General features: G+C 42.3%; 1 long non-coding RNA gene across 1 annotated transcript; it reads right to left on the bottom strand.

Moving 5' to 3' along the window:
- Window positions 1–5,793: 5,793 nt before the first annotated feature.
- On the bottom strand, window positions 5,794–21,768 carry LOC120530602. The gene is made up of 2 exons (XR_005634005.1): window positions 21,589–21,768; window positions 5,794–6,166 (listed from the first exon to the last, which is right to left on the bottom strand). It is a non-coding gene; the product is annotated as an uncharacterized LOC120530602 (long non-coding RNA).
- Window positions 21,769–21,983: the final 215 nt, after the last annotated feature.

Here is a 21,983-nt window from a genome sequence, read left to right as displayed (position 1 = left end):
CACACCACTGTATATGGTAAAATCAAGTCCCGACTTATTCGCGGGAGAACGTTTCCACGAGTATATATGGTAACAACTTGATGGGTTAAACATTGGCTAGCACTTCACTTCCTTAACCAAGTTGCAGATAACAAACCTATTTCAAAGCACTCGCGATGATCTTTAATTGATTTGAAATGTTCTTTTGGTTTTGATATTTGCCCCTTTTATTTTTGACTACTACTTTTGCCTTTCGTTTTTGGCTTCAATGCACAAATTATTGATCTCCCATATCTGACCATTTTCCTCTCTGCAAAGTCTCTCTCTTGTTTGCCTCATGAATCCTTGTCAGTTTGTTGACATTACATAATGCTGTTGAAGGGTCCCTTAGGTAGTGATATCTCAGCAGTAATCCTCTTGGTCATAATTTTATAACCTCTCAACTAGATTACTGCAATGCGCTTCTTTTTGAAATTAGCCAGGCCCCCGTTGCTCACCTACAGCTGGTGTAAAATGCCACTGCTCAATTTTTCACTGGTACAAGCAAGCATGAGCACGTAACCCAGATTTTGGCTTCCCTTCACTGGCTTCCAGTTCATTTTCGAATCCATTTTAAGAACCTTGTACAGTAGAACCTCAGTTCATGACCATAATTTGTTCCAAAACTCTGGTCATAAACCGATTTAGTCGTGAACTGAAGCAATTTCCCCCATAGGATGTATGTAAATACAATTAATCCGTTCCAGACCATACGAACTGTATGTAAATATATATATTTTTTAAGCTTTTAAGCACAAATATAGTTAATTAAACCATAGAATGCACATCGTAATAGTAAACTAAATGAATAACACTGAGAAAACCTTGAACAACAGAGAAAACTAACACTACAATAGTTTGCACTATAGCGCTACCAACTGCTGGCTAAAAGCACTTTATTTAATGAGTTTTAAGCACAGGGAAAAAATGAACATTTGAAAAAATCTATAATTTAATAAACCACCAAGAAAAATGATATTGCAACAATGCACGCTACGAACCAATCGCTGGAAACAGAAGTGAAAACTAAATCAATCCCAGTTCATTCTTTAACTACCTTCATACCTTAATGCGTCCAGCGCTCTCTCACACTGCCTGTGTGTCTGCGCGCTGCCTCTGTGTGTGTGTGTCTGGCACTCTCTCGTGTGCTGCCTGTGTGTGTGTGCGCTTCCTGTGTGTGTGCGCGCTGCTTGTGTGTGTGTGTGTGTGCTCTCTCTCTCTCTCTTGCTCACTGCACAGGAAATGCACAGGGAGAGACTGAACATGTACAAACCGAAAGGGAAACTGGCTTGTTCGTATACCGAGTGTGTGGTCGTGAACTGAGGCAAAAGTTTGGCGAACTTTTTGGCCGTAAACTGAGTTGTACTTGTTCCGAGACGTTCGTGAACCGAGGTTCCACTGTATTTGTTTTTAAATCCTTTAAAGGTTGTATCCCATTTTATATGTCTGAACTGCTAAACCCTTATGTACCGTTTCGCTCTCTCAGGTCAGCAGATCAGATGCTTTTACTTGTTCCTAAGACATGATGCAAACTTAGAGGTGATTGGGCTTTTTCAGTTGCAGCTCCAAAACTTTGGAACGATTTGTCATTGCACGTTAGGCAGGCTCCTTCACTCGCTGTCTTTAAATCTTATTTAAAAATACACGTTTACTCTCTGGCCTTTAATCCAGTGTGAGATGTTTACTATCTGTTCACTTTTTTATTATGAATTTCTTTAGCTCTTATGTGTTTCTATTTATTTTAACCTTTGGATATTGTGTGTCTTATATGTTGGGTTTTATTGTACAGCACTTTGGTCAGCTTTGATGTTGTTTTTAAAGTGTTTAATAAATAAATAAATAAACTAATGGCCTTATTGGATGTTGGATTAAAGTAGCAATGTTGGTGTATCAATGAGCACTGCTTGCCTTTGCTCTGAACCTACAACTCATGAATATCAATGATTGTGGTGCCCAGGTTGCCCACAGCTAGCGTACTCCCTTTGAACCTTTGGACATTGATAGTCACAGACAGAGGCTGGACTGAGCAATGAGGACACATATCACAGCAAAGGTATCTGTAAAGTGCGCAGTGCTTTTACTCACAAACAGTGTTCTACAAAAATACATAAATGCATTTCCTCTACTGCTATGGACTGATATGGTAGGAATGAAAGGATGGCACGTTATTTGATGGAAATGAAAAGGATCAACCAACAGAGGGATGAATTCAAAGAGACCCCAAAGTGAAAAAATGATGCGGAAAGCAGGCGAATCTATTTGGCCGAAATTTCATTGCAGCAACTCCTATTGTGCTTGTATGCATGCCTGACAATGTCCTAATGAGACGACGAATGGTGTCCTGTGGGACCTCCTCCCAGATCTGGACCAGGGCATCAATGAGCTCCTGGACAGTCTGCTGATGGACTGAAACATAATGTCCCACCCAGAGGTGTTCTATTGGATTGAGAAACAATGGGGGCCAGTCAATGGTATCAATTCCTTCATCCTCTAGCCACATGAGGCTAGGCATTGTTGTGCACCAGGAGGAAGCCAGGACCCACTACACCAGCATAGAGTCTGACGATGGGTCCAAGGATTTCATCACGATACCTATAATGGCAGTCAATGTGTCGTTGTCTAGCCTGTAGAGGTCTGTGCGTCCATCCATGGATATGCCTCCCCAGATATACCATCACTGGCCCACCACCAAACCGGTCATACTGAACGATGTTACAGGCAGCATAACGTTCTCCACAGCTTCTCCAGACCTTTTCACATCTGTCACATGTGCTCAGGGTGAATCTGCTCTCATCTGTGAAAAGCACAGGGCGCCAGTGGTGGACCTGCCAATTCTGGTATTCTATGGCAAATGCCAATCAAGCTCCATCGTGCCGGGCGGGCAGTGAGCACAGGGCCCACTAGAGGACATTAGGCCTTCAGGCCACTCTCATGAAGTCTGTTTCTGATGGTTTGGTCAGAGACATTCACACCAGTGGTCTGCCTGCTGGAGGTCATTTTGTAGGCTCTGCCAGTGCTCATCCAGTTCCTCCTTTCCCAAATGAGCAGATACCGGTAAGTCCTGCTGATGAGTTAAGGACCTTATACGAGGGGCCCTGTCCAGCTCTCCTGGAGTAACTGTCTGTCTCCTGGAATCTCCTCCATGCCCTTGAGACCATCTGGCAATGGCACGTATTTATGTGCCTGCCATCTTGGAGAAGTTAGACTACCTGTGCCACCTCTGTAGGGTCCAGGTATGGCCTCATGCTACCAGTAGTGACACTGACCATAGTCAAATGGAAAACGAGTGATAAAAAAGATGAGGAGGGAAAAATGTCAGTGGCCTCCACCTGTTAAACCATTTATTTCTGTTTTGGGGGTCGTCTCATTGTTGCCCCTCTAGTGCATCAAAGCAGCTGAAACTGACGAACAAGCCCCTCTGCTACTTAACTGACCAGATCAATAGCCCACAAGTGTCATTGGCTTGATGCTATACTCAGATTCAAAAGCAGTATATAAAAGTGTGGAAGCTTTTTGAGCGTCCCTCGTAAATCCATAAAAGAGTGTTCAGTGGAGGTTAAAAACAGAAAATTGATCAATAAATCACCTGATAATAAAAATTAGGTTAGAATTGCTAACAGTATCTCAATAAGAGCTTCGGTGTTTCTTTCTGCAATCTGATATCTCTTCTACTCACTCTATGAGGTCTCCTTAGTAACAGTCATCCCTTAAATCTTGTTTGAGCTTCTGCCACCATCTCATGGTCTTCAGCTGGAAACTCTGCAAACCCTGCTCCTCTCTACCTCCCTCATGCCTCGGCTTTAGGTGGTAGCCCACTCCGGGAAGTTGGCCTCTCCTTGTCACCTAAGTGCTCAGCAGCCCTGTGAGAGCCGTCTCGGGTCCACATCACATCTGCTTGCCTTCACACTTTCACTCTCTTTGCTTTTGTTTCTTTCACTTTTCCTCTCATGTTTACTTCTAGACTTCTCTCTTTTTTATTTTGGATCTCTTATTCTTGGTCACATTCTCTTCATCTCCCGTCTATCCTGCTCAGGTTCCCTTTATCTCCGTAGGTACAGGTGCCTTAATTACAGATCCCAGGGCGCTGATGGAGAAATCATCTGAACCAGGCGTATCTACATGTGAATATGTTCTTCGTCAATTCCCTCATCAACACCCCTGGGATGCTCTGCTATGCTACCATGCACATATACGCACAGAGTGCACATTAAGATCTCAAGATGCCGGTCTGCTTACAATTCCAAGGATTAATAAAATAACGGTGGGAAGTTGAGCTTTTAGTTACAGGGCCCCTAAACTGTGGAGTGGTCTGTCTGCTTCTATAAGAGATGCCCCTTCGGCCTCAGCCTTTAAATGCCGGCTGAAGACTCACAACTTCAGTTTAGCACACCCTGACTAGAGCTGCTGATTAACTGTACAGACTGCATCTCTGTTGTCAGTCATTAGCACTAAAAGATAAGTAACATGATAGTTAGAATTTGATACTAACCCTCACCTATTCTGTTTCTGTTCTCGGTACTCAAATGTGGCAATTGGTGCCACGGCCCACCTGCCAAGTGGTTTTGCCTGCCTGAGGTAAAGTCATCCCTGATGGAGGATCGCAGGAATCGTGGGAAAGAGGGGTCCTTCCATTGGATTAGCGCTATTTCAGCTGTGGAATGGCCAAATGGGGGAGGCAGCTTGATGGCTGAGGTCTCCAGGACTCTACACAAATCCAAATCGTATTCTGTGATATCATCTACTGTTGAATTCTGCTCTGTACTTATAAAATTTTTATTTCTATACTGTATTGAGGATTTGTTCAGTTCTGTGTAGTGTATTGTATTGTACTGACCCCCTTCTTTTTGACACCCACTGCACGCCCAACCTACCTGGAAAGGGGTCTCCCTTTGAACTGCCTTTCCTGAGGTTTCTTCCATTTTTTCCCTTCAAGGGTTTTTTTGGGAGTTTTTCTTGTCTTCTTAGAGAGTCAAGGCTGGGGGGCTGTCAAGAGACAGGGCCTGTTAGCCCATTGCGGCACTTCTTGTGTGATTTTAGGCTATACAGCAATCAATTGTATTGTATTGTATATATTGTATGCCCCCTCCAAGCCTGAGCGGACTGTTTTTATTTCAAACTTGAACACTGTCCTGGACCCCTAACGTGCTTTGTCACAACTATTTTTACAGTGGGTATATTAACTCTGCACACATTTTTGAAATTCTTATGAATGTTTATTTGTACTTCCTTCTCTATCATAAGAGATCCAAAGACAGCCCATTGTTGAAAACACTCATCAGTGCTCAGTGCAGTAGCAAGTGGCACACTCCAAATTACCCAAACAATAAGTTGTGGACATTTCCTCTTCATTTTAACCAAAGTATTTAAACATTTTTGGACAACCCTCACTGAGGGCTACCTTGTTATTTGCACCCCTTATAAACTGGCCTGTAATGAATGAATACAAAAGCAATAAAGATAAACAAGAAAATACTGAAAAGGAGCAGACGTCTGAGCACTTAAAGTGTGACGATGATCATGAAACACACGAATAACAAAACCCACAATGAGATTTCTGAGTTTGCAGATGTAGTGCTGAGGTGAGCCATCTATTTATATGAGAAAGTGTGACCTTACATAAAGAAAGGTACAGCCACTGCAGTCCTCTGGGAGCAGAGTGTCACCCGGCACAGCGTCAGGCTCATTGTCAACATAAAAGAAAGACATTCTTATACACCCTCTTACTGGGAATATTGAGACTCATCCAAAAATATAAACTGATACAATACCAAATGATTCAGGAAAGATGTATTTCAGCACTTTCTGTTTTTTAATTAACCACAAATTCCATTACACATTAACCAATATGTAGAAAGTGTTAAAAATGAATGTGTTTTTTTTTATATCCTATCATTTCACATAGATTAAGTATGAAAGAAAAGATAAGCAGAAAGAGGTGAAAGAAAAATCAGACAATAACATCCAGACCCTTAAAAGACTGCGCTCCATTTCACCAGATGGGCTTCAACTCCCAAAACAAAGTTCTGTAATGCACTGACTGCAAACAATGAAGAGTCCAAGTGTACCACAGAACTTTAGTTTGAGAGCCGCTGGACAGGCTTGGCATCTGACGGGGTGAGGTGGAGATGAACTCGTCCCTCCAGTGTACCTTTAAAATGAAATAAAACAAGAAAAATTAGATGTGAAGCCTACACCACACAAAAGCTGCTTAAACATTTTTAAATGCACTATAAATATGTAATTGTAGTTAAGACGTTATAACCATATGCAGTATATTGTTCAAGTGTACACTTGTGTATGTTTGTATATATAGTATAGAAGTACAAAAAGGATATTTAAAATGCAGTTTTATTAAACAACTGTAATATTGGTCTTTCATATATAGTGCCCTTACCATCTATTATTTAGACTATATAATAGATACTGTAGACAGATAGATAGATAGATAGATAGATAGATAGATAGATAGATAGGAAAGGCACTATATAATAGATAGATAGATAGATAGATAGATAGATAGATAGATAGATAGATAGGAAAGGCACTATATAATAGATACTGTAGATAGATAGATAGATAGATAGATAGATAGATAGATAGATAGATAGATAGATAGATAGGAAAGGCACTATATAATAGATAGATAGATAGATAGATAGATAGATAGATAGATAGATAGATAGATAGATAGATAGGAAAGGCACTATATAATAGATACTGTAGATAGATAGATAGATAGATAGATAGATAGATAGATGTGAAAGGCACTATATGATAGATAGATAGATAGATAGATAGATAGATAGATAGATAGATAGATAGATGTGAAAGGCACTATATAATAGATAGATAGATAGATAGATAGATAGATAGATAGATAGATAGATAGATAGATAGATAGATAGATAGGAAAGGCACTATATAATAGATAGATAGATAGATAGATAGATAGATAGATAGATAGATAGATAGATAGATAGGAAAGGCACTATATAATAGATAGATAGATAGATAGATAGATAGATAGATAGATAGATAGATAGATAGATAGATAGATATGTGAGGCACTATATAATAGATATATAGATAGATAGATAGATAGATAGATAGATAGATAGATAGATAGATAGATAGATAGAACTTTATTTCTTCCCGGGGGGATCAATGACACGTGTCACAAGATGGCATATATTAGGAAGTAAGTGAATGGTTTAACATATAAATCTCTCTATTTTATTAGAAATAGTTTTCTGTCATGTCTGCGATATTCAGCCTTTGAACATTCCATACCACACCGCTCACCCAATCATTACTCCTACTGCACCTGCCCACGGGGGTTGGCAAGTGAAATGAGCAGGGGGCAGAACCCCCTATTTAACTGATACAAAATATTTTGAGCATCTCTTCCGTTCTTTTGTTCCTGTGTGCTACAGTCTGCACACCACTGCCACCCGCTGGCACAGAGCAAGTATTACAATCCTACACCCTTTAACTAATCTGGACCAAATTTTGCACAGTTGCTCTCTATGCCAATATGGACAAGACAGACTACTTTGGAATCCAAAATTTTGATCCTGGTTGTCTGAGTGTTTGTTTTTTTTATTTTTCTGTGCACTACGGTGTGTACACCAGTGCCATCTGCAGGCTCAGAGCAAGTGAAATATCTGATCAGACTGACGCCAAACTAGCAGACAAAATGACCAGAGCTCAACATTACTTAACCAGACAACACTATGTGCTGCTCCTATCTACTGTAATATAAAATGGAGTATCGTGCACTTTTGCAGGGGGGTGCTGGGTGAGGCTTAATTGAGAGTGGGAGTCCAACGCAACTCAAAGGAGAATTACAGGGTTGTTGTTTAACTCCTGCTTCCTCTGCTTTTATTCTAAATTTAAGCACTATGAACTGTCTATCTTGAAGTGAGAGGACGAGTCAGACATGACAGCATTCATGGGTTACAACCCAGCAAGTAGTTACAGTAATTCCTGGAATTTAATTGGAACCAAAATGAAGAAATACTCAGCTCAAGAGAAAAGAGAGGACAGGTGGGGCAGCCAGCAATAACAACAGGGCCACCTTTTAAAAAAACGTGTAAGCGGTTGATTTCTTTTCTTAATCCATTCTGCAAATATAACTGGGCAAAGCAGGGTACTTCTTCTAGTAAGACGTAAGGGTAGAATTCCATCCATCCATTGTCCAACCTGCTGAATCCGAACACAGGGTCACGGGGGTCTGCTGGAGCCAATCCCAGCCAACACAGGGCACAAGGCAGGAACCAATCCTGGGCAGGGTGCCAACCCACCGCAGGACACACCCACACTACGGCCAATTTAGAATCGCCAATTCACCTAACCGGCATGTCTTTGGACTGTGGGAGGAAACCCACGCAGACACGGGGAGAACATGCAAACTCCACGCAGGGAGAACCCGGGAAGCAAACCCAAGTCTCCTAACTGCGAGGCAGCAGCGCTATCACTGCGACACCGTGCCGCCCCAAGGGGTAGAAGTAAAAATGAATTAACAAATTCAAAACAAAGAAAGCAAACTTCTGTTTTCTTGTTAATTTTTTTTTATAGTTGGAAAACTGTGCATGCCCTCCAAGGCTGGCTTGTCCAATTAGCACAAAAGAAGAATACATTTAAAATTTTAATGGCAGGACATTCCATTGCCTAAGCCAGTGTACCCGAGTGTGAATGTGGAAATGTTTATTGTGATTAGAGGCCATTCGGGACATCCGGATTGTTTGGCTACCTAGCGGTTATGCCATCCTACATATGCATATACAGTTAGGTCCATAAATATTTGGACAGAGACAACGTTTTTCTCATTTTGGTTCTGTACATGACAACAATGAATTTTAAATGAAACAACTCAGATGCAGTTGCAGTGCAGACTTTCAGCTTTAATTCAGTGGGTTGAACAAAAGATTGCATAAAAATGTGAGGCAACTAAAGCATTTTTTAATACAATCCCTTTATTTCAGGGGCTCAAAAGTCATTGGACAAATTAAAAAACTGGAAATAAAATGTTCATTTCTAATTCTTGGTTGAAAACCCTTTGCTGGCAATGCCAGCCTGAAGTCTTGAACTCCTTGACATCACCAGACGCTGGGTTTCCTCCTTTTTAATGCTCTGCCAGGCCTTTACTTTCAGTTGCTGTTTGTTTGTCAGCCTTTCTCTCTGAAGTTTAGTCTTCAACAAGTGAAATGCCTGCTCAGTTGAGTTAAGATCAGGTGACTGACTTGGCCATTCAAGAATTTTCCACTTCTTTGCTTTAATAAACTCCTGGGTTGCTTTGGCTGTATGTTTTGGGTCATTGTCCATCTGTATCATGAAACACTGCCCAATCAATTTGACGTCATTGAGCTGGATTTGAGCAGACAGTATGTCTCTGAACACCTCAGAATTCATTTGGCTGCTTCTGTCCTGTGTCACATCATCAATAAACACTAGTGTCCCAGTGCCACTGGCAGCCATCACACTGCCTGACTCCACCGTGTTTTACAGATGATGTGCTATGCTTTGGATAATGAGCTGTTCCACGCCTTCTCCATACTTTTTTCTTGCCATCATTCTGGTAGAGGTTGATCTTGGTTTCATCTGTCCAAAGAATGTTTTTCCAGAACTGTGCTGGCTTTTTTAGATGTTCTTTAGCAAAGTCCAATCTAGCCTTTCTATTCTTGAGGCTTATGAGTGGCTGGCACCTTGCAGTGCACCCTCTGTATTTACTTTCATGCAGTCTTCTCTTGATGGTAGACTTGGATATCGATACGCCGACCAAGACCTGGAGAGTGTTGTTCACTTGGTTGGCTGTTGTGAAGGGGTTTCTCTTCACCACGGAAATGATTCTACGATCACCCACCACTGTTGTCTTCCGTGGACGTTCAGGTCTTTTTGCGTTGCTGAGTTCACTAGTGCTTGCTTTCTTTCTCAGGATGTACCAAACTGGAGATTTTGCCACTCGTAATATTGTAGAAATTTCTCGAATGGGTTTTTTCTGTTTTCGCAGCTTAAGGATGGCTTCTGTCACCTGCATGGAGAGCTCCTTTGACCGCATGTTGTCTGTTCACAGCCAAATCTTCCACATGCAAGCACCACACCTCAAATCAACTCCAGGCCTTTTATCTGCTTAATTGATAAGACATAACGACGGACTTGAACACACCTGCCCATGAAATAGCCTTTGAGTCAATTGTCCAATTAGTTTTGAGCCCCTGAAATGAAGGGATTGTGTTCAAAAAATGCTTTAGTTGCCTCACATTTTTATGCAATCGTTTTGTTCAACCCACTGAATTAAAGCTGAAAGTCTGCACTTCAACTGCATCTGAGTTGTTTCATTTAAAATTCATTAATGTACAGAACCAAAATGAGAAAAAAGTTCTCTCTGTCCAAATATTGATGGACCTGACTGTAATTCGAATTCCGGAGTTTATTTCCTGTAGTTGTTTGGCTCACATTAAACTGTCCCACTGGTACTGAATCAGAGTGGCACTGGCACCTTTATGAAACAGGAATGGGGTATTAGCATCAGAATTGTCATGATGGTGGGTGTGTAGATGACGTGGTCCAGTCCGCTCCACAGTTGGTTCCCAACTAGCGCTCAGTTCTTCCAGGTTAGGCTCTGGGCGCCCATGACCCTGAGTCGAATGAAGCACATTGAAGTGGCAGATGGTTCAGTCAGGCTCGAGACTTTATAAATAGAAGCAGGATTTTTACTTTCGGCTTTTATCGAATGCCAAAATTACAAGGCGTGTTTAGATATCTTTTATCTTTTGTGGAGGACAGCTGGGACGCCCCTTCAGTATATGTGCAGGGGGAGCAACCATGAACTTTTCAATACCTCCCCCTGGACGCTAGATGGCAACCCCCCAAGGTTTGGAGGGGTGCCTCGGTTTCCCGCAGGGCTCCATGGGAATTGCAGTTTGGTGCAGCCCTGTTGGGTCCTGCAAACACCGCCAGAGAGTGCTGCAGCTGGGACTCCTGAGCCCTTATGGGCACCTGGAGCACTTCGGGTGCCTGATAAAAGGAGCCAGCGGCCAACACTCTAAAGGCCAGAGTTGGGATGAGGAGGACAAAGGTTGCCAGGAGGAGTGGTGGAGAAGAGTGTGTGCTTTACTTTAGTTTACTTGGTCTGCTTTGGGACTGTGGTAGGACTGAGGGACATGGGGAAGATGTGGACCTCAACTGAAGAAAAATAAAAGTTTATTTGTTGATTTTACACATGCCCCCGTGTCAGTCTGTGTCGGGGCGGGCGCAGTTATAGCGCCTTTTACACTTAGCAATGAGTAGACAGGTTGACAGTGAGATATTTAAAAATATGGTGACTCTGAATTGTTCTGGAGTGAGACTGGGCCCTGTGACAGCCTGGCGTCCTGAATGGAGTTGGTTCCTGCCATTCAAAATTTATTAATATATGACATTTCACATGTAAAAGGGATGACCCGGGACACAAACTCTGGTCTCCTTACTGCAAGGCAACAGAGATGCTACTGCGCCACCGTGCTGCCCCGAGGAAAGACTTGTCGACCAAATTAGGAAATATACACATTTGTTGTATGATACCTCATCACAGCACTGCAAAGAAAATCAGATGGCCACCAATTTGTGGCGTGAAACATTGGCAAACAACATCGGTTTAAAAGTCAATGTGTGATATGGAGGTTCCATGGCTCAGTGATTGGCATTTGGTTTTAAATAAGTAATGGAAAAAGAGAAGCATGCTGGGCAGATAGAAGAGGAAGGATCCTGATGACTGTGAAGTTTTAACGTAAGATTTTAATGGGCCTTTGAATTACTGATTTTTAACCCACAAGGTACACTGCTTTTTGAATTTTGAACCCGTGTTCAGGTTTTATTAATAAAAGCACCAGCACTTTTTACACCCATCCATTGCTGACTGTGTGTGTCCTCACTTGCCAAGGCCCATCCCTTGATTACGGTATCAGGCAGTACCAGTTCAAGAGGCCCCCAAGATGGTCTTTGGGAGTGTGGTGCCAACCTGCACTGCAATATGGCTAATGTATGAAAAAGTGGAATAGGCAGCAAGATACAGTAGATATTAATTTTAGTATAGTCAGCAGGATAGACAGATTGATATGAAAGGCACTATATAATAGATAGATAGATAGATAGATAGATAGATAGATAGATAGATAGATATGAAAGGCACTATATAATAGATAGATAGATAGATAGGTAGATAGATAGATAGATAGATAGATAGATAGATAGATAGATAGATAGATAGATAGATAGATAGATAGATAGATAACCATTACCAGCATCTACATGAAATAACATATAAAAAAAATATCATTTTTGGGCAGAATATCATATAGTGCCTTTCAGTATCTATCTATCTATCTATCTATCTATCTATCTATCTATCTATCTATCTATCTATCTATCATATAGTGCCATTCATGTCTTATCTATCTATCTATCTATCTATCTATCTATCTATCTATCTATCTATCTATCTATCTAGCTTGGTAGCTCAGCCCTGTTGGGGTCTGGTGTCACCACCAGGGGGCGTATGAAGGACTGCAGAGCCCTTTATTGCAGCACTTCTGCCACACCAGGAAGTGATGCTTGAAGGAGTTCATGGGACACCAGGGGCACTTCCAGGTACTCTATAAAAGGAGACACCTCACTCCATTTGGAGAGCCAGAGCTGGGAGGAGGAGGACAAAGCTAGCCAAGAAGAGTGGAGGTTAACAATCAGAGAGAAGAAGTGCTTTTGGCTTGTACTGTGCTTGAGTGGGGAATGAGTGAAAAGCATATCCCAATGTAAAATGTGTTGTGCAGAGCCTTGTGCCAGGGGTCTGTCTGTGTCAGGTGTTTGGGGAGCAGGTGCGCCCCAGTACTCATTATATATATATTTCCATCCATCCATTTTCCAACCCGCTGAATCCGAATACAGGGTCATGGGGGTCTGCTGGAGCCAATCCCAGGGCACAAGGCAGGAACCAATCCTGGGCAGGGTGCCAACCCACCGCAGGACACACACAAACACACCAAGCACACACTAGGGCCAATTTAGAATCGCCAATCCACCTAACCTGCATGTCTTTGGATTGTGGGAGGAAACCGGAGTGCCCGGAGGAAACCCACGCAAACAACATGCAAACTCCACGCAGGGAGGACCCGGGAAGCGAACCCGGGTCTCCTAACTGCGAGGCAGCAGCGCTACCTCTGCGCCAACGTGCCGCCTATATATATTTATAGTATATATATATAAATATATAAATATACAGTATATATAATAGCAGGAGTACCCGTCATTGCTCGGGAATCTATAACCGGTGAATTTCCCAAATGAAAGAAACAGAACATAGAAATATAACAAACAGTTTTCTGATTGACATTTTATTGTGAGTTCCTCCACTCTGGATTCTGTCTGCTCTGGCGTTTAAGACGCCCTTGAAATAGACCTTCTTGTGGCATCTGAAGTGGACCTTCCAATTCTATGTCTTTTTTTCGGTGGCATGGGTATATTAGCAAAAAGCAGGACAATTCTATTGATGTGATGTGTTACATGGTATTACATACGGAATAAGCACCACAGTGAGATGAATTTACGTTATTTACAATACGTCGGAAAGCGAACAAATAGCAGCAGTCAGTCAAAAAGAGCAACACTGAAATCGTACTGTGAGTTAGAAAGCGAGCAAATAGCACCACAAATATGGAAAGCCAGAGAGAAAGAGTAGCACTGAAACCGAACTGGGAAAAATGGCAGGGAGGGGTGCTCTGTTTCTAAGGAGCTTCTGTGTTGAACCGTGATGCCATCTAATGGACGTTGGCGATGGTAACTACAGAGAGAAGTGACATAGAACCGGTGCTGCGCTTGGGGAAAATGGTGGGGGAAGGATGCTGTCTTTTTAAGGCAAGTCTCTGTTCAAACGTGCCTGCATATAATGGACATTGGCCAATGAAATACAGCACTATCAGTGCGTGTGGGAGTGTGACGTGCGGAAACGTGGGTGTGTCAGCCTGTCGCGTGCACTGGGTCGTTCATGTTTTACATCCATACGGCAGTTCCCCTTCACTCGATCAAAGCAGTTGGCCTTCTCATACTTGGACACTTCCGCCATCTCTTGGCAATTTAAAGAAACATAGGTAAAGAGCGACACACAGGGACCTAACGTGGTGCTAGATGGCGCCACCGTTAACATCTGTACATGCAGCCATCTTGTCGATGCTAAGTATGGGGACGTGTGCCGAAAGTTGTGTCGGTGAAAAGGTGTCCTGGGCTTCACCACAAACATTTTTCCCAACCAAACATACCCCATGACCTCCTCCTGGTCACAAAGGAGCCCCATCCCCAGTTTGGTGGCGATCAGACGCCAGTGCAGATTTGTATGGAGGACATTCAAACATACATACATACATCGACTCTGCTTTACCCTCACAAAACTGATCATGTCATTTCTCAATGCACTTGCGCCACCTGTCTGGCAGTGCCAGCAGAATAAAAGGTTTTGTCTTGTCCTGGCCACCACTCGTGCACCCGAGTTACTGTCGTATACTACATGCTGTGACTTGCTGGAGACCAATGTGAAGCTGGCCATTCAATCCAAGCGGTGGGGACTGCTGTCTCGAGTATCTATTTAACAACATTTTAGTTAAAGATGTATGTGTTTTACACATTTTGAGCATACAACTGGATAACTGACATGCGGGTTATGCAACATGAGTAACGTGAGATTGTTTTTCCGTTTTTCCACGGATGTTTTCATATCGTTTACCGTTATGCAGCATTGGCCATCATTGCCTTGTATTATATTCTAAAATATTTATTCTTCGTTTGGCACGAAAACGTAAGATTACATGGGGTACGTAAAAAAAAATATATATATAATTTCTGGGGTGAGTATTCCTTTACCTTTTATTTGTATGATCTCACAGGAGAGAGTAGAAAATGCGAATGGAGAAAATAATGCAGTCAGAAAACTAAGCTGAGGTCAAAGCCCTACGTCAAGAAATCGATTGTCAATAACCATAATGCAAAACCATAATTTAGAGTCTTATATCAAGCAGGGATCAAATACAGGTTAGGTCAGGTTAGGTCAGGTTGGGGAGCAGGCACTGGTACAGCACATTGCAGCACCCACTACATGACAAAACAGCTCAAGATCCCCGTTGGCAACCCCGAGCCGGACATCCCATCCAGTCCCACCCTCTGGAAATGACCCTCTACCTGCCACAGCCAGGTGTTACATGGGCGTCCCCTTGGCCTGGTCCAGCCAATCAGGTCCTCAACAATCAGATACCAAAATAACAAAAGAGAATCTCAAGTAAGACTATTCAAACTTGGAATATTTGGGGCTTACAAGGACCAAACTTTATACCGTCGTTCTTGTTGATGTTATCGTTGCATACTCCTGGTGCATGATGGGAGCTACTGTTGAGTAAAATCTGCTGTTAAGGCGGAATTTCAGAAATGTTTGTGAAGTCTGCAGAAATCAGCAAAATGCACTGAAGACCATGGGGAACTTAGTTTTGAGTGGACTACAATCATGCAGTGGTCTTTAAAGTGTCCCTAACACCAAGGGCAACATCTGCCAACTACGCTCGACCAATAAGTGTGGCCTAAAATGTGACCTGAGCCTGTGAGGCAGCACTGCTAACCATGGCGCCTATCTGACACAGAACTGACAGAATTAAATATCGGAAGACGGTGGCAGACAGCGAGGCTTGCCCCGCAGAGATTTGAGAGACTCACCTCTCTCGAACCAAGAAGTTCACTTTGTTGGTTCTTTCGCTGTTTTTTTTGCTCGCTCACTGCTGCTGCCACCAAATAAGCGCAACACTAAAGAAGATGGATTCTTCACTCCTTCCTGTCTGCATCAACTGCACAGCACTCTGGGTAATACTATTAAAGGGTAGGCTCACATGTGACACACACTCTACACATGCTGTTATGATCTCCACCTTTAATGTTTTATTTACTTTCTCGTATAAGAAGTATAGGGAAAGTATTGTAATCGTCCAAAAATTCGATTTCAAGATTGTGATGAATCCCAACATTTTAGACCTCCCTGAGTCCGAAAGTACCATTTTTGGGATTATGACTGTGTGTGTGTGTGTGTAAACATGATAACTTGAGTACGCTTTCACTTCGGTCAACCAAATTTTACATACAAGTATTACGTACAAAATGTAGGTTTCAATCAACTGTTGAGCTATTTCCGCTAACCGGAAGTGATACTTTTTTATTTTTGTATACCGTATATACTTGCGGATAAGTTCTCCTGCGGATAAGTCGGGACTTGATTTTAACGTATAATTTCTGGTATTTTATAATGTCAGGGGTGGCACGGTGGCACAGTGGTTTGTGATTGTGATTTGTGTTTTTTGTATCTCATACACCTTTATCATAAGTGCATCCCTTATCTACGATGGAGCGTTCGATCAGAAGGAAATATGAAGCTGGTTTTAAATTAAAAGTCATTGAAGTAGCGAAAGAAATTGGTAACTGCGCTGCTGCAACAAAATTCGATGTGTCTGAGAAACTGGTGCAAGATTGGAGGAGGCAAGAAGATGTAAAAAAAAAAAATTAAGTGTTGCATTTTTAAAGGGGCGTGTAAGTCAGGGTCCGATTTTATGATCGGTTTTTCAGGTTTCAAGACCCGACTTATACATGAGTATATACGGTAAATTCCTGTGTAGTTCCTATGAATCTGTATAGGGATTATAAAGAATTCAAATATGAGGTTCAATTCTATTTAGAACTTTGCTTTGTGAAACTTACTATTTAATCACATTTTGTCATGACGCCCTTTACTGTATGTTTCCTGTTTATATATTATATTATATAATATTATATATTAAGTTTCTAATTATATCAAGTCATTAATATATTATATTAGATATTCAGTTTCTGTGTCAGCCATTGAGCTTTTGCCCAGCATTCCCCGGGGTGCACTCATTTGTGACGTCAGTCTGGCAACGCTACAAAGATCACCGAGGCCTTTCTAGTGAATCCACTCTTGATGTATAAACCTTGTTTCTCTTCACTAAAACAGCAAATTGAGTCTTTCTGATTTTTTGAGTCCCCTCTATTATTTTTTGACTTTTCCGATCGTGTTTTAGCTTTGACGAAAGATCTCTTGGACTGATAGTTTTGATCTGCGGGCCGTTCCTCCACTTACCATTCCCCTGGTTATTTTTGATTTCCATTCCACTGTCTCTTGCGAGTCTCATACAAGTTCATACAAAAAAAAAAGGTGGCCTTCAAGGAAGCCCTAAAGCTTCAACTGCTATTGGGGGTCCTTTCACACACAGCAATGAGGTCTGGGTCTTCTTCAATAGGGTTGCTCCATGACACGTCACCACAAATTTCTTTTTCATTTAACCCCTAGTATTGCTCTACTGGATATCCTCACATAGATAGACAGACAGACAGACAGACAGACAGACAGACAGACAGACAGATAGATAGATAGATAGATAGATAGATAGATAGATAGATAGATAGATAGATAGATAGAAAGGCACTATATGATAGATAGATAGATAGATAGATAGATAGATAGATAGATAGATAGAAATGAAATGCACTATATAATTGATAGATAGATAGATAGATGTGAAAGGCACTATATAATAGATAGATAGATAGATAGATAGATAGATAGATAGATAGATAGATAGATAGATAGATGTGAAAGGCACTATATAATAGATAGATAGATAGATAGATAGATAGATAGATAGATAGATAGATAGATAGATAGACAGACAGATAGATAGATAGATAGATAGATAGATAGATAGATAGATAGATAGATGTGAAAGGCACTATATAATAGATAGATAGATAGATAGATAGATAGATAGATAGATAGATAGATAGATAGATAGATAGATAGATAGATAGATGTGAAAGGCACTATATAATAGATAGATAGATAGATAGATAGATAGATAGATAGATAGATAGATAGATACTGTTTTAATACTCCAGCAGCAGCATACTGATGATAAAAACATGTCAACATCACTGGAGAGAACTAAAATTTCTTATGGTTCACAGTTTTCGAATTATGGGGGGGTGGGGGTGAAAATTAAGAAATGTTATATACATACATGATGCCTCACAACTTATTAATAACCTATTACTTGAATAGGTTGTGTATTAAATTACACAATATTATTAATATTATTTTTTAAAGCCCCTTCTCATACCCAACATTTGTAAGTAATGTGGACTAAAGTCGCCTCTGGGTGCCCTCCTGGGTAAGGGGTCCTAATGCTTAAGCTTCATTAGTTTCACAGTGGACCAAGCCCCCCCCCACCCCCCACCTCTAAGACATGAATGCACCAGCTACGTTCTCATTGTGTTCTTAAATGTTTTCCCAAGTTCTCCCACTGCTAGATTTAATGTTATATCTCCCCCCATGTCCCATCCAGCATTGGCTGCTACAGCTCTGTGATGTCACGCTGGCTGCTCAAAGCATCATAGGGTGCTGGGAACTAAACTTTGGTTGTGGGGAACCAACGGGTTTCTCTGCTGGGATGTCTGGTTCCTTAACCAGCCCACCAACTGGTGGAGAGATGTTCCCCTGCCATACCAGGACAGGACCACTGGGGTTGGTATTCCAGCAACCCCAGAAGGACACACGGATTGGGCTTGCGTACTTGGCACACTGGGACAGTGGGTGACTTGCCTGCTATGAGCAGAGCTTTCATCCGTACACTAGGTGGCAGCATCCCGTCTGAAGGACACCAGTATGGGAGTTGAGGTCCCAGGGGCCTGTCCTCTCGAGTGTTGTGGCGGTCACCAAGCGGGGCTGTGGAATACTGACGACACAGGGACCGTTGGGGTCCTGCCAGACCTGGAAATGCTTTCCGGGGGTAATAGATTGAGCACCGGAAGAACTCCTGGGTCTGGAGATAAAAGCGAGCCCTTCACTCGACTCAGGAGAAGAAGTCAAGACTTGCAGTCAAGAGTTGTAGTCAATCATGGAGGAAGGAGTGGAGCAGAGAAAAGAAAACTTTGTAAAGAAAGTCTTGTCAGGGCCGACGCTACCATTAAGGTGAAACTGGCATTCACCTAGGGGGCAGATCATAAGGGGGAGACCCAGCCACATGAGTTAGCTACCAAACAGTCAGTTGGTGCACAGATACATTTGGCCTAGGATGCAAAATAAGCAGGCACTGGCACTGGGTATTGTTACCCTTAAAACACTTTAAATGAACTTGTGGTGCAGCTGTGTCTGGGGTTTGGAGGGGGGTGCTGATACGCCCCCTAGGGACCACATGGTCTAAGCCTGCTGCACAGTGAAATTTCAGTGAAATATTTGGCAAACACAGCATATTCGCTGCGAAAAACACTTTGCCGAATTTTGCCAAACCAAAAGTATTTGGAGCATTAATAATAATAATTACAATGGTACCTTGGTATACGTCCGCTTTGGAATAAGTCCAACTTGGCATTACGACCTTTGTTTGGCGTGCTAGAACGCTGCGCCCTACCCTTGTTTACCTCTCTCTCTCGAGAGAAAGCCACGACTGCCCACGAGTGTCAGTACGCCAGTTGCTAGCATTCAGTGAACAACCCACGCTATAACTCTATGTGAATTTTCACGTGATTTTGTGTTTTTTTGCATAAATTTTAATTGATTGTTTAAAAGTATGAAGCTGGCATGCGTATCTGGGACTTGGCTGCTGCATATCGTATGCTGAGAACGGCGGTATCTACGATTGTGAAAACAAAGACGTTATTAAAAAGTAAAGTGAGGTTACATTTTCATTTATTTCATCTAATTGCTTTTGTATTTATGTATTTTAGCATTAAGCAGTGTTTAAATTATTTTATACAACCCTATCAATGTATAATATGCCAATAGCAATAGGATTTATTTTCATGGGAATGGATTAATCATTTTCCTTTTATTTCTTATGGGAAAAATTTGTTTGGTATACGTCCTACTTGGTATAAGTCAAAGAATCTGAAACAGATTAAGGACGTATACCGAGGTACCGCAATATAATGATAATGAGGTAACAGGTGATGTGAAGCTCTGAAAATGTGCAAAAAATAATATTATTGAGTTAGCTATTAAATAAAGGCCCCAGATAAGAAATACATTTTTTGGATAAGAAACTCCAGTATAGATGTAAAGATTATGTTTTAAGCTTAAGAACAAATTTATGAAAATGTTAATCACAACATCCATTATTCAGCCTGCTATTTCCTAACTACAGGGTCACTGGAGCCAATCCCAGCCAACACAGGGTGCAAGGCAGGAAACAAACCCCAGGCAGGGCGCCAGCCCACACCCACAATTTAGGATTGCCAATGCCCCTAACCTGCATGTCTTTGGGAGGAAACCCATGAAGACACAGGGAGAACATGCAAACTCCACACAGGGGGGACCCGGGAAGAGAACCCGCGTCTCCTAACTGCGAGGCGGCAGCACTACCCACTGCGCCACCATGCCGCCTACTCACAATACTATGGAGGTAAATAACTCTAAATGGTGCAGCATATTCCAACTTGTGTGAATGCAACGCATGTGTATGGAAGGACAGATCTAGTGCTAAAGAGAACTGAAACAATCCAGTTCTTGATGTGGAGTAACATGTAGGAATGCACCTTACGAACCACGGGATGGAGGCTTCCCTCTTCAGAAGCCAGCTCATGGCGTCTCTTCAACAGCTGGCCCTTAAATTGGCATCCTTTCCATTCCCATAATTCCCTTCAATCCTCATTTTCCTAAATTACTGTTTACCCAGTCTGCGGTAGTTGCTAAACTGCACGAGTTGTAACATCAGTGCGCCCACCTTGACCTTATACGGAGCCTTCTGTATTCCGCAGGTATTCACGAATCTCACAAAACCCTGAGTGCACAGTGTCACCCATGGCAGACACCTTTACAACTTTCTTCATGGAGAGTTTAGGATACGAACACCGTGCTGAGACTGGGGGTGCGGGGGGGGGGTTATTGGGCTGGCGGACACCACGTCTACAGCTACGTGCTATGTACAGACCCGAAAGTCCTCCTGGTTTTGGTTAGGGTCGCCAAACTAATCGTTAAGAAGCCAGCTGTAGAGAGCTGATGGTTCTTCTGCGGCCGCGCTCGGCTTTCGCTCCCAACTTTTCTTTTATCTTATCGTCTCGCCCGACTCGTGGAGCGAGTTTTATGGTTTCAGAAGAGCTGACGTGTTCCAAGTGTCCCCCTTACCTGCACACGGCCGACTTCCCTGAAAACTTCATATGCTGATCTTTTTTTTATGTCTTTCTTACTACATCTTCTCAGAGGACTCATTTTGCCATAAATTCCCCTTTTTCATTAAATAACTGCAGCAAATCCAAAGACCATCTGGATTGTGTTTTACCAGTGATCAAAATATACTACATTCAACGAAAATAAAATAAAAGTAATTGAAGAAAATGTCATCATAATACGTTTAGAATGTTCAGCTTGACTGACCTAAAGAAATTATTATTTATTCATTTTGCAGGTAACTCGTCACTCAACCACGCGACACAAAGTCCCATAACGTCCCTGTGGAAAAAATGAAGAACCGGCGGGACGGCAGCGCGAAATGCACGACCTACCTGATCTGCTGAGCTCCGTCGAGCTCGTGCCTTTGCCACGGGGTCCTGCGGACCACGGAACCCACTGAGTTGCCGTCTTCACCTCTGCACCTCCACGTCTGCCAGCGAGCCAGTCACACTGCTCTGGGTACGCTTTCCACAGCGCAGCTGGAAGAATGTCGACGTGGAGCTGCCAGGCGGGCGGCCGCGCGCTCGAGGTCGGGGACGCGCATCACGCTCTCTCATATGCACGCTCTCTCTCTTTTTCGGTACACTTTTCATTTGCATGGGTGTGCGCTGCCCTTCGTAGGCGTGAGGTATGGCCTGGAAATAAACGCGATGTCGCATCGGCGTTAAAGGGAAATATGTGAAATGTTAAATGATGGTGGGTGGAACGATGTAAAGCTTACGAGCGC

Source organism: Polypterus senegalus, chromosome 6, assembly GCF_016835505.1.
Source record: "Polypterus senegalus isolate Bchr_013 chromosome 6, ASM1683550v1, whole genome shotgun sequence".
Lineage (NCBI taxonomy): Eukaryota > Metazoa > Chordata > Cladistia > Polypteriformes > Polypteridae > Polypterus > Polypterus senegalus.
This window is presented reverse-complemented; position numbering and strand designations above follow the sequence as displayed.